Below are 12,917 nucleotides of genomic sequence, written 5' to 3'. Positions count from 1 at the left end.
TTTGTTTCCTTTCCTGTATTTCTTTAGTCAGTCTGGCCAATGGTTTATCAATTTTGTTAATTTTTTCAGAAAACCAGCTTTTGGCTTTGTTAATTTTTTCAATTGTTTTTCTGTTCTCTAATTCATTTAGTTCAGCTCTCATTTTTATTATTTGTTTTCTTCTGGTGCCTGATGGGTTCTTTTGTTGCTCACTTTCTATTTGTTCAAGTTGTAGAGACAGTTCTCTGATTTTGGCTCTTTCTTCTTTTTGTATGTGTGCATTTATCGATATAAATTGGCCTCTGAGCACTGCTTTTGCTGTGTCCCAGAGGTTTTGATAGGAAGTATTTTCATTCTCGTTGCTTTCTAAGAATTTCCTTATTCCCTCCTTAATGTCTTCTATAACCCAGTCTTTTTTCAGGAGGATATTGTTCATTTTCCAAGTATTTGATTTCTTTTCCCTAGTTTTTCTGTTATTGATTTCTAGCTTCATTGCCTTGTGGTCTGAGAAGATGCTTTGTAATATTTCGATGTTTTGGATTCTACCAATATTTGTTTTGTGACCTAATATGTGGTCTATTCTAGAGAATGTTCCATGTGCACTAGAAAAAAAAGTATATTTTGCAGCAGTTGGGTGGAGAGTTCTATATAAGTCAATGAGGTCAAGTTGGTTGATTGTTGTAATTAGGTCTTCCATGTCTCTATTGAGCTTCTTACTGGATGTCCTGTCCTTCTCCGAAAGTGGTGTGTTGAAGTCCCCTACTATAAATGTGGAGGTGTCTATCTCGCTTTTCAATTCTGTTAAAATTTGATTTATGTATCTTGCAGCCCTGTCATTGGGTGCATAAATATTTAATATGGTTATATCTTCCTGATCAGTTGTCCCTTTTATCATTATATAGTGTCCTTCTTTATCCTTTGTGGCAGATTTAAGTCTAAAGTCTATTTTGTCAGAAATTAATATTGCTACTCCTCTTCTTTTTTTGCTTATTATTTGCTTGATATATTTTTTTCCATCCTTTGAGTTTTAGTTTGTTTGTGTCTCTAAGTCTAAGGTGTGTCTCTTGTAGGCAGCATATAGATGGATCGTGCTTCTTTATCCAGTCCGTGACTCTCTGTCTCTTTATTGGTGCATTTAGTCCATTTACATTCAGTGTAATTATAGATAAATAAGTTTTTAGTGCTGTCATTTTGATGTCTTTTCGTGTGTGTTGTTGGCCGTTTCATTTTTCCACATACTTTTTTGTGCTGAGACGTTTTTCTTAGTAGATTGTGAGATCCTCATTTTCATAATGTTTAACTTTATGTTTGTTGAGTCGTTATGTTTTTCTAGAGTTATGGAATTGATATTCCTTTTTGTGGTTACCTTATTATTTTTTTTTTTTTTTTTTATTATTTACCCCTATTTTTCTAAGTGAAAACCTAACTTGTATCGTTCTATATCGCCTTATATCACTCTCCATCTGGCAGTTCAATGCCTCCTATATTTAGTCCCTCTTTTTGATTATTGTGATCGTTTGTCTATTGATTTCCATGATTTCCTGTTATGTGTATTATTTTGTTTATTTATTTATTTTTTAGAATTAATCTTACTTTGTTTGTTTTTGTGCTTTCCCTATTTGAGTTGCGTTGATATCAGGACTTTCTGTTTTGTGACCTTGTATTGTGCTGATACCTGATATTATTGGTCATCAGGCCAAACAATCTCCTTAAGCATTTCTTGCAGTCTTGGTTTAGTTTTTGCAAATTCTCTAAACTTGTGTTTATCTGTAAATATCTTAATTTCTCCTTCATATTTCAGAGAGAGTTTTGCTGGATATATGATCCTTGGTTGGCAGTTTTTCTCCTTCAGTGCTCTGTATACGTCGTCCCATTCCCTTCTTGCTTGCATGGTTTCTGCTGAGTAGTCTGAACTTATTCTTATTGATTCTCCCTTGAAGGAAACCTTTCTTTTCTCCCTGGCTGCTTTTAAAATTTTCTGTTTGTCTTTGGTTTTGGCAAGTTTGATGATAATACGTCTTGGTGTTTTTCTTTTTGGATCAATCTTAAATGGGGTTCGATGAGCATCTTGGATAGATATCCTTTCGTCTTTCATGATGTCAGGGAAGTTTTGTGTCAGGAGTTCTTCAACTATTTTCTCTGTGTTTTCTGTCCCCCCTCCCTGTTCTGGGACTCCAATCACTCGCAAGTTATCCTTCTTGATAGAGTCCCACATGATTCTTAGGGTTTCTTCATTTTTTTTTAATTCTTTTATCTGATTTTTTTTCAGCTATGTTGGAGTTGATTCCCTTGTCCTCCAGAAGTCCCAGTCTACATTCTAATTGCTTGAGTCTGCTCCTCTGACTTTCTATTGCGTTGTCTAATTCTGTAATTTTATTGTTAATCTTTTGGATTTCTACATGCTGTCTCTCTATGGATTCTTGCAACTTATTAATTTTTCCACTATGTTCTTGAATAACCTTTTTGAGTTCTTCAACAGTTTTATCAGTGTGTTCCTTGGCTTTTTCTGCAGTTATCCTAATTTCATTTGTGATATCTTTAAGCATTCTGTAAATTAGTTTTTTATATTCTGTATCTGATAATTCCAGGATTGTATCTTCATTTGGGAAAGATTTTTATTCTTTTGTTTGGGGGGTTGGAGAAGCTACCATGGTCTGTTTCTTTATGTGGTTTGATATGGACTGCCGTCTCTGAGCCATCACTGGGAAACTAGATTTTCCAGGTGATCAGCTGGTACGCTGGCTCTTAGTTCTGAAAACTATCGTTGTCTGCCCGTATTTGTTCATTCTCTGTCTCTAAGTCTGTGTTTGTTGTTCAGAATTCGTAGATTGTTACATATGTGATCGATTCACTTGTTTTTCCGAGTCTTTGTTGCAAGAGGGATCCGCGGTAGCGTCCACCTAGTCCGCCATCTTGGCCCCGCCTCTCGCCACGTTTCTTGATCGCTGTAGTTTGGGTTGTCCAAGGTCCTCTAATCAAACATCCACCATCGAGTGCTTTGTCAAGGATAGTAATAGAGGGCCATTTTAACCCACTGCAATTGAGTAAATTCCGACTCATAAGGTCTCTACAGGACAGAGTAGAACTGTGCTCTAGGGTTTCCAAGAGCTGCTGGTGGGCTCGAACTGTTGATCTTGTGGTTAGCAGCTGAGATCTTAACTACTGTGCCACTAGGAGAAGAAAACAAGCTGGGGGATTTTCTGTGGTTTGACTGAGCAGGTATGACTGCTTAGATGATTAAAAAAATTATTAAGTTTTTGTAGGGCCGTTTAGTGTTCTCCTTTCTCTTTGTCCTTGTTTTTCTACCCTGATCTTCCATGATATGCTAACTAAAACCCGATATTAATGGACTGGTTGTTGTGGCGAAAGCCTTCCTGTTTTGGGTAAGGGCTGGTTCCTTTTCTTTCTCTTCCTTCTGCTGACGCCTTGCCCTGGCAGATACTAAGCTACAACAAGTAGAAATGGAAGGACATTAAATGCAATCTGTTGGACCATCAGCTTCCTTTTCCTGTGAACAGAGAAAAGATGATAAAAGAGATGAGAGGATAAGGGTTGCTCAGAGGTGAAATGGAGGTGCCAGTGTTTGAACCAGAGACTTTGTGCATGTGAAGCAAGCACTGTACAACTGAGCTACACCACCTGATGGGTGACTGGCTTGGTCATAACTCTTCTTTTCATAAAAGCATACTGATTTTTTTTGTGGGGTTCCTTCCCCTGTGCACCCCAAAAACAAAAAATCTAGAAAGAGACCAGAGGGTTAAATTCCAATCTTTCTGAAATCACTAAAGTGGATACTGTCTAGCGGCTTCACGAGAAGTTTATAGACTGAATAACCGTTTCTGTTCTAGGATCTCCCCACTCCGGTAGTCAGCTCCAAGATTCAGTAGCCAGCAGACACTTTAAGTCAAAGTTACTTGCCTCCATCAGGAATGTCCCCAGAAGATCACAGGTCTCCAACTTGTATTACACCAATAATGACTCTGAATGGCGTGCTCCTTAGACCACTGGCAGACACCAGCTTTGGTTGAAGTGGCTAATTGAACTTCACTTCTAGTTGGATCAGTGAGTACCCTGTCAGCATCCTTTCCCAGCTGACTCTCGTTGCTCCTGTCACATCTCACCTTCTGATCTTCTCCCCTGAATTCTAGTTTCACAACTCCATCTTTATCCCTCTCTTTATTAGGATCATTCCCACAAAGGATTTTAGAGGTGGGAGAATCTTCAAAACTCCATCAGCTTTAAACGAACTAATGTTTTTTTCCAGACTGGAGGAATCTACAGGTCAAAAGCAGTCAGTATGGCAGAGCAACAACTGAGCAAAGCTGTCAAACTCCCTTCCCCCTGAGAACCCACAGATAATAATGGTAAAGCTTACTATGGATATAGGTGTTTGAAAAAACAAAGTCAAAAGAGCCCTGGAAATCATCGAAATGTGCCATTGGTGAACTGGAAAATAGGAGGAAGTCCTGGAAAATACAAAGCATGAAAGTTTGGGTTGGCAAGGAAAGAGCCGAAGTTAGATCTGTTCTCTCACTGGGATCTGAAAGCTTAGTTGTGTATAGGTCATGATCTCTACTTTGAGTCCAAGGCCTCTTTATCCAAGATTCTCCGTATGATATTGATGAAAGTATTCCAGGCAGGTCTTTATTTAGAGACTTAAAATACTGAAATACTGGTAATAAAATTTAAACAACTCCCCAAGGCCTGGACTGTGCTCCAAGGCTACTGGGCATTTATTGTATCATTAAATATTCCCCATGTAAACCAACCTCATTAATTCCTCCAGAATGCCCCTTCTTGTTTTCCCAAGGAGCTTGCTCACTTTGAAGTAAAAAATGGTAGATGTCTAACCTACAAGTTCCTTTTTCTCAAGACCTGTATCTCTAGGATTTTGTGTATTCCATGTGATTTCTTCTTCTGAACTACTGTACCAACTGTACGTTCTTTTATCACAAAATGGTAAACAGTATGTAAGCAAAAAAAAAAAAAAAGTCTTTGCAATAATCGCAACAATTTCTCTAGAACTGACGGCAGTTTGCAAACATCTCTCACTCACTCAATAAATAGTTGAACTCTTTAGTCTTATTGTTTGTCACACTGGGGAAGGCAGAGAAGGTTGGAGGCATGCAGTTCTGACTGTCCTAGTCTCAGACCTTTGGAAAATTTACTTGAGAAAGTGAGTGTTGGAGGGTATTTATTGTTGGGTGACTTGGTGCAGGAAGGAGACATCATGCTGAAGTAAATCAAGGACCTTTCCAACCCTGGGAAAGGATCTGGTACCTTTAGAGCTTTAGTCTAACACTCTTCCAACTGAGCTGTGTATGTCACAGCTTTACTTTCACCGAAGCTAATGATTTTCTCAGCTTTCTGTTTGGAAAGCATTCCTTGAGAGATTCCCTTCCCTATTTCCTAGCTCAGAGGATTTTGGGAATGATGTGCCTTCACGTATAGTGACTGATCACAAGTATTACTGCCAGCTGAGGCTAAGGTGGGGAGTCAGGCCGGGAATGGGTAGAAGGAATCAATGGGTAAGTCCTCAGCCATCTGTCTTTTAATTGACACAGGCCCAACTGAGAACACACAAGGATCTGTTAACAAAGGTGGTTAACAGATTGTCTGAGGACCTCTTTACTTTTCTCTCAATTCTTCTATTTTTTCTGTTTCTCAGTTAACCGCAAAATAGAGCACGAGTGAGCCTATTCCTTTAGGTCTCGCTTGTTCTGATGCAACCAGATTGGGAGGTACAGTGGGATTTGAAACAGTGGAGCTTCTCTTTGGTCCACAATCAGATCTGCAAAGACTCCTTAGAAACGGGGGTAGTATTTCAAGGTGGATCTTCATGACCTTTCTATGGTGAGAGAGGTGTGGCTACATGGGAGTGTGTCCTTTCCTTGAGGAGGCTGGGAACCATACAACTCATTTGCTTTTTATAGTTCCCAACATTTCTGTTCTTTTCTCCTTTTGAGAACACGTTTTGCAGATTCATATGGAAATAAACACATTATTCGATGCATTGCCTTTAAGTGTTTCCCCATTTGTACTCCAAAGCAAGAAGGCCACCACCACATCAACATGCTCAATAATCCTCTGTTCTCCTTTCCAGTGTCATTGAAGAACAAGACGGAAAACGAAGGACTGAAGGAGGAGAAAAAGAACAGACTCTTGCATTTCACTTGGAATTCCATTAGTTTTCTGAGCAGCATTTGGAGCATGGAGCAGGCAGAGGTTACCAAGTAGAGAAGCTCTTCCTGTTTTACTTATGTCTCTACTTCCTCACGCTCTTCCTCCTCTACCAACCCATCAAAGGTTCCCAATAATTGGTTTGCATTTTTCAGACGTGGGTAGGAACAGAGACCATAAAATTTTGGGTGAGTGAGTATGTAAAATTGAATGAGATTCAGTATTTAAAAACACACGAGCCCTGTAAGTAAAAAGGATAAACAGTACTTTGAAAGGATAACTAAAATCTTTCCTTAAACAGCTGAGATAGCTCAGTTGGGAGAGTGTTAGCCTGTTAAATCTACAATACCTTGTTCAATCCTGGGTTTGGCAGTTTTGTTTACCTTTGCATTATTATTACCATGCCTTTTCTCATATAACAATTGCATCTCAAGACTTTGGGATTGTAATAGAACTAACCGTAGTATATCCATCCACAGAGAACTTCTATATTGTCATTACACTTTTTACTGATTTTAGCAAACTCAACCGGGTTGTGTACATACATATTTTTGTCATCCTCTCCTTTATTTACACATTATTATGGTCTCCCATGAAGTGTTGCATATTTTATTCAAAATTAAAAGGAAAAACACCAGGAGCCCTGGTGGCACAATGGTTACCAGCTAGGCTGCTAACCTGAAGGTCTGTGGTTCAACCTATCCAGCTGCTCTGCAGGGAGAGGACCTGGAGATCTGTCCCTGTAAATATTGCAGCCTAGAAAACCCTATGGGATGGCTCTACTCTGGAAGTTGTAGGGTAGGAAATTCTAATATAGTACATGATGTTGTGCTTATAAAGTGCTTGGCTACTAACAGAAAGATCAGTGGTTTGAACCCAGCAGCTGCTCCCAGGGAGAAAGAGATGTCAATCAGGTTCCATAAAGATTACAGCCATGGAGATTTTATAGGGGCAATTGTATCCTGCCTTATAGGGGAAACCCTATGAGATAGTTCTACCCTGTCCTATAGAGTCACTATGAGTCGGTATCGACTTAAGGGAAATGCATTTTGGTTACACTTACAATTCTTTCCTGCTTTCACGTTATGTATGGGAAGGTGGGGGAGAAGGGATGTTTTTAATCGCACTAAATGTTTAAAAGTCCTGTAGAAAAAGAATCACTGTACGTTTACATATGTGGGCCTGGTGTATGCGAGAAAAATTTTGTGATAAAAAAACCTGGGTTTGCATCTTGAGTCCACTCCATTATTAAATTGCTGGAATAAGGAAACATGTTGAACATCATTGAACCTTTAAACAATTTTAAGAACATCTTGAATTTTCTTCCTGATAAAACATCCCTACAGCCTTACACCTCTGTTTGAAATTTCTAAATCTCAAATTATTTCTGTTTGAGGAAAGAACAAAAATAAACATTTCTATATGAAAAATTCTGCTGAACATTTAAGAGGGAACCTAGAATTCTGAACAATGAGAGCAAACAGCAGTGAAGTCATCAAGGCTCATGTATGAACATTCCCTATTTCCCACTCTAACATCAACCGGTTTCTTGACATTCTCTACCAGTTTTTTTTTTTTTTGTCTTTTTGATTTTTTTTTTTTCTTATTTTCACCATGTTTTGGTTTCACGGTGTCTGTTTTCCACTGGAAACTCCTGGACACTGTCAGGAGAAAATAACCTACAGTGCTCCAAACTCAGAACTGCATCAAGTTGCAAAAGGAAAATCGGTAAAAAAAGAGAAGCAACATTAGGATAGGGACGTTGACTGTATAGAAATTGGGGACCAGATACTTTGTCCTTTAGGTCATACAGCTCATCTCAGCTCAGACGATGGCATTTTATTTCTTTAAGAAATACTTGATTGGACAGAGTATCATAGAGTGTTCTATCGCCTGAATAGGCAAGGATTCCTTTACATTCTATTGAGGTGGGAGACATGGGGCAACTACCGAATTGTGAATAGCCCCCATTCAATATCTTAAAAATGAGGCCAATGACTACTGTGTAAAAATGGATGCTGTAAAGATTGAAGGAGATCATGCATATGACCACATTTCCATGTCCATGTGAGATATGAAACATAAATGTTGGTAGGTCCTACTCCATCCTCTCTGCCTACGGGTTCTCCCAGGATGACACCTTATTCAGGTACCATTTTCTCTATCCAGTGCTGTCTAACAGAAATATAATGCAAGCCATAAATGAGAGACACTTATGCCATTTTCAATTTTCCAGGAGCCACATTAAACAAGTAAAAATAAGTATGTGAATTTAATTGTAACAATATACTTTATTAAACTGATGTATCCAAAACATTAACTAGCAATCGATTAAAAATTAATGACTTCTGGTTTCTAGTCTGGCATGTAAAGAACTTGGAAATCATCTCTCCCATCCTCAAGACAAGAAAAAAGTTCCAAAATTAACAGCTTTTATACATCAGAGAATTGAGATCACAGGGCAAACCAACAACCTGAAAATGAGAAATAAACAGACTGATTGATACATAGAATCACTGCTTATTATGTGTAGAAATGACCACTGCAGCTGGCATCAGAGCTGATTTATTTATTGCTGGAGACTGAGAGTAGATTCGCTTAAGAGGGAAAAACATCCAGGGGCCTAGCTTTAAGGGGCGCCTCACACTTTTGTGAGTTTTATCTTGAGGAGGAGCACCACATACTCACTAACGTTCACAGAAAAATCCCGTGGTTCTTTCTGCAAAGGGAGAGGGAAAAGTAACCATTTTAAAATAGTGCTCTGTGCTTCACAACGCCCTGCCCTCAAGGGAAACTACTTTATCGGAGCCCAAGGAATAAAACCCGTGCGGCTCGTTGGTCTAGGGGTATGATTCTCGCTTAGGGTGCGAGAGGTCCCGGGTTCAAATCCCGGACGAGCCCGTTTTGGAAACTCTGGTATCGTAGTAGTTAAGTGCTACAGCTGCTAACCAAGAGGTCGGCAGTTCGAATCCTCCAGGCGCTCCTTGGAGACTCTATCGGGCAGTTCTACTGTGTCCTATAGGGTCGCTGTGAGTCGGAATCGCCTCGACCGCAGTGGGTTTCTTTACGGCTTTTTATTTTTAACCAACAAAGATTTTATCAGATCCTAACCCGTGTTTTTTTAACCCGTGTGGAAGAAGAGATATACCCAATCGCAGCCCACTCTAGCTTTTCACTTGCAGGAAGGGAAATACCCAGCTAAGCCCCTCTAACCTTGAGGTGAGGGAGACTTTTGTCAATGAAAAGGCTAAAAAAGTACTTGGAAGGCATATCTAAAAATCATGCCTCAGAGCAGCAGAAATAGCTCAGTTGAGAAAGCCTTAGCCTGAAGATCTAAGGGTCCTTGGGATCCCGGGTTTCGGCAGTTTTGTTTTCATTTGCATGATTATTATCATCCTTTCCTTCATGTAAGAGTTGTCTCACAAGAGTTTAGGATTGTAATAGAGGTAAAAAAAAAAAACAAAAAAAAACTGTAGTTAATCTTAAAAAAGTGCTTCCTGGGTGAGCGTGCCGCTCAGTGGTAGAGCGCATGCTCTGCATGTTTGAGCCTCTGGGTTCGATCCCTGACATCTCCAGAATCTTGCTCAGATGTAACAGAATTTAAACTTCTTTTGAGGTATGAAGCCTTGGGATAGTAAAAAATCAAATCAAACCCAGTGCCGTCGAGTCGATTCCGACTCGTAGTCGAATCCTATAGCGATCCTATAGGACAGAGTAGAACTACCGCATAGAGCTTCCAAGGAGCACCTGGTGAGTTCGAACTGCTGATCTGTTGGATAGGAACCATAGCACTTAGCCACTACACCACCACGGTTCCCTGGGATAATACAGCAGTTAGGAACTGAGCTGCTAAGCAAAAAGCCACCAGCAGGCTCTTGGAAACATTATGGGGTAGTTTCGTCGTGTCCTATTAGTGCCACCATGAGTCGGAATCCACTCGACTGCAACTTTTTTTTTCTTTCGAAGGCATACAGATTTAGTTCTAATATTTTCCATACCATTCGTGCACACATAGAAATTAAAAACATAACCCTGTGGATTGCCTTGAACATTCGTCCATTCATATGCTGTGAGCCTCTACATCGTCTAAGGATACTGTGACAACGGAAGGAAGAATTTCGGAAAGGGGAGAAATGAAGGAACGGTTCCCAGCGGAATCACTTGAAACACCCGAAATAAAAGCGTGCACATTAAAAGGTGGTTCACCTCGGCTCCCATTTGTACTATTATTAAAGAGACTGAAAGACAGAAAAGGAGATGAGGGAAGGGTCCTGCGGACAGTTTTCTTTAGTGCATTGTGTTTTCTGGGCCAAAGGACGGAGCAAAAGCAGAGAAGCCTACCTTAATGCCAATCGATTTCTCTACCGGTGCTCAGTCTAAAAATGAGAGATGGACGGCTGTAGATCCAGAGTCTTTTTAGACGAGCGAGTGGCTTGGAGGTTGGGTAATGTAACGAAGACCGTCAGGAAATTAGAAGCTTTTCTAACACGAAAGTAGAAGAAATAATCAATCATCACATCTCCAATTGATATTCCATAATATCAGTTTTCTTGTATTTCTCACGCACTCTATTTTCGTCCCTATTTTCAATCTTTAAATAAAACATTTACTGGAAACCTCAGTTAACATCAGAAAGAGGCGGGCCCATGTGAAGAAGCAGGGGAAGTTTTTTTTTTTTTTTTTATTGAGCTTCAAGTGAACGTTTACAAATCAAGTCAGTCTGTCACATATAAGCTTATATACACCTTACTCCATACTCCCACTTGCTCTCCCCCTAATGAGTCAGCCCTTCCACTCCCTCCTTTCGTGACAATTTTGCCAGCTTCCAACCCTCTCTACCCTCCCATCCCCCCTCCAGACAGGAGATGCCAAGGAAAGTTTTTTTTTTCTGTCAAAATGGAAAATGGATCCAGGTAGTTCACGACAAGGGCGGTATTTGAGTTGCAACGAACCGCACTTACCACCGCCTTTTTTTTTTTGCATTTTGTTGTTAGTAATATGTCCTACATACAATGTTAAAAAAAGAAAAGATTCTTTTTTTAATCTTTTCTTTTTTACTTATGTTATATTCTCATGCAAACCCCGGAAAATAAAGAACAAATTTAGAAAAATATAGATAATAAAAGGCAAAAATAATGAAAAAAAAAAGATATTCGACTCACATATGAATTGACTTCGGACACCGTCCTTAGTGGGGGACTACTACAAATAAAAGGTGAGTAGATCATGAGTATGCTGAATGCTTTCTTTGCAAAGAACAGCCACTGCCTCTGTTCCTTCAGGGTCAATCTTATCACATCTTATTTGTGTGACCAGCAAACTTCTACGAATTTCCGGTCTACTGCTGGTAACTTTCTAATGGTTTATGGTTTCAAAACTGTCTCTATCTCTGTATGTATTCCTGTTGAGTCAAAGCATCTTTAGGAAGACACAGAATTAGACTCTTGCTCCCAGCACTCCCATCTTTGATATCCTTCTCAATTTTCTTTTCTAAGAAAATATCCATAGGAGGTACTCAGGAGAGAGACAGCCTGGCTTCCAAGTCTGATTGGCCTCGGGTTGTTTTTGTGCCTGGGGTGGGTTACTTATTTGCTTCAGGATGGATTTTATCAGCAGAGGTAATGTAGTCATTTGATGTGTTAGCTCTTTTTTTCCCCTTATCCACTTGCTCTCTCCAAGCAGTTTAAGAAAACAGTAGGAAAAATTGAGAGCTGCATGTGGGGAGAGTAATATTGGCTTCATAAAATGAACTAGGAAGTATTCCCTCCTCTTCTATTTTCTGGAAATGATTGTGCATAGTTTTTGTTAAATCTTTAAATATTTGTTGGAGTATTCTAATGAATCTTTCTGATCCTGGTGATTCTTTTTCTGGTTGGAGGAGTTTTAAAATTACTAAATCAAATATCCTTAATACAGTGCTATTCAAAATACATATTCACACTGGGTAAGTAGTGGCAGTTTGAGTTTTTTTGAGGAACTGGTCCATTTCCACTAAGTTGTGAAATTTATGTGTGTAGCATTGTTTGTAGTATTGGCTTATTATTCTTTTGTGTGTAGAGCCTATAGTGATATCCTGGTTTCATTCCTCATTCTGATACTTTGTGTTTTCCTCCTTTTTTTTTTTTCTTGGTTAGTTTGCTTTTGTTAGTCTTGCTAGAGGTTTCTTAATTTTATTCATCTTTTCAAAGAGCCAACTTACTATTTCATTGTTTTTCTCCATTTGTTTATTTTTCAATTTAATTTATTTCTGTTCTTATTTTTACTGTTTCCTTCCTTCTGCTTGATTTGAGTTATTTTGCTCTTCTCTCTTTGTCTCTGTAAAGATTACAGCCGTGGAGACGCTATAGGGGAAATTGTGCCCTGTCTTATCGGGGAATCCCTATGAGGCAGCTCTGCCCTCAAGGGAAACTATTTTATCAGAGCCTAACCAATAAGGATTTTACCAGATCATAACCCGTGCGGAAGAAGAGATATATCCAATCATAGCCCAATCTAGCCTTTCACATGCAGGAAAGGAAATACCCAGCTACGCCCCCTCTAGTCTTGGAGGTGGGAAGAGTTTTGTAAATGAAATGGGTAAATAATACTTTGAAGGTATATCTAAAAATCATGCCCCAAATCGGCAGAAATAGCTCAGTTGAGAGAACCTTAGCCTGAAGATCTAAAGGTCCCTTGCACTCCCGGGCTTTAGAAGATTTGTTTTCATGTACATACTTATTATTCTTTTTTTAATGTAAGAATTATATTCCAAGGCTTTA

At 39.2% G+C, this 12,917-nt stretch overlaps 1 non-coding gene across 1 annotated transcript; it reads left to right on the top strand.

The window, feature by feature from the left end:
• The first annotated feature begins 8,988 nt into the window (after positions 1-8,988).
• Positions 8,989-9,060, top strand: TRNAP-AGG (transfer RNA proline (anticodon AGG)). The gene has a single exon. It is a non-coding gene; the product is annotated as a tRNA-Pro (tRNA).
• The last annotated feature ends 3,857 nt before the right edge of the window (positions 9,061-12,917 follow it).

The sequence above is a fragment of the Loxodonta africana genome, chromosome 1 (assembly GCF_030014295.1).
Source record: "Loxodonta africana isolate mLoxAfr1 chromosome 1, mLoxAfr1.hap2, whole genome shotgun sequence".
Classification (NCBI taxonomy): domain Eukaryota; kingdom Metazoa; phylum Chordata; class Mammalia; order Proboscidea; family Elephantidae; genus Loxodonta; species Loxodonta africana.
The sequence above is the reverse complement of the archived record's forward strand: the minus strand, read 5'-3'. Positions and strand labels throughout refer to the sequence as shown.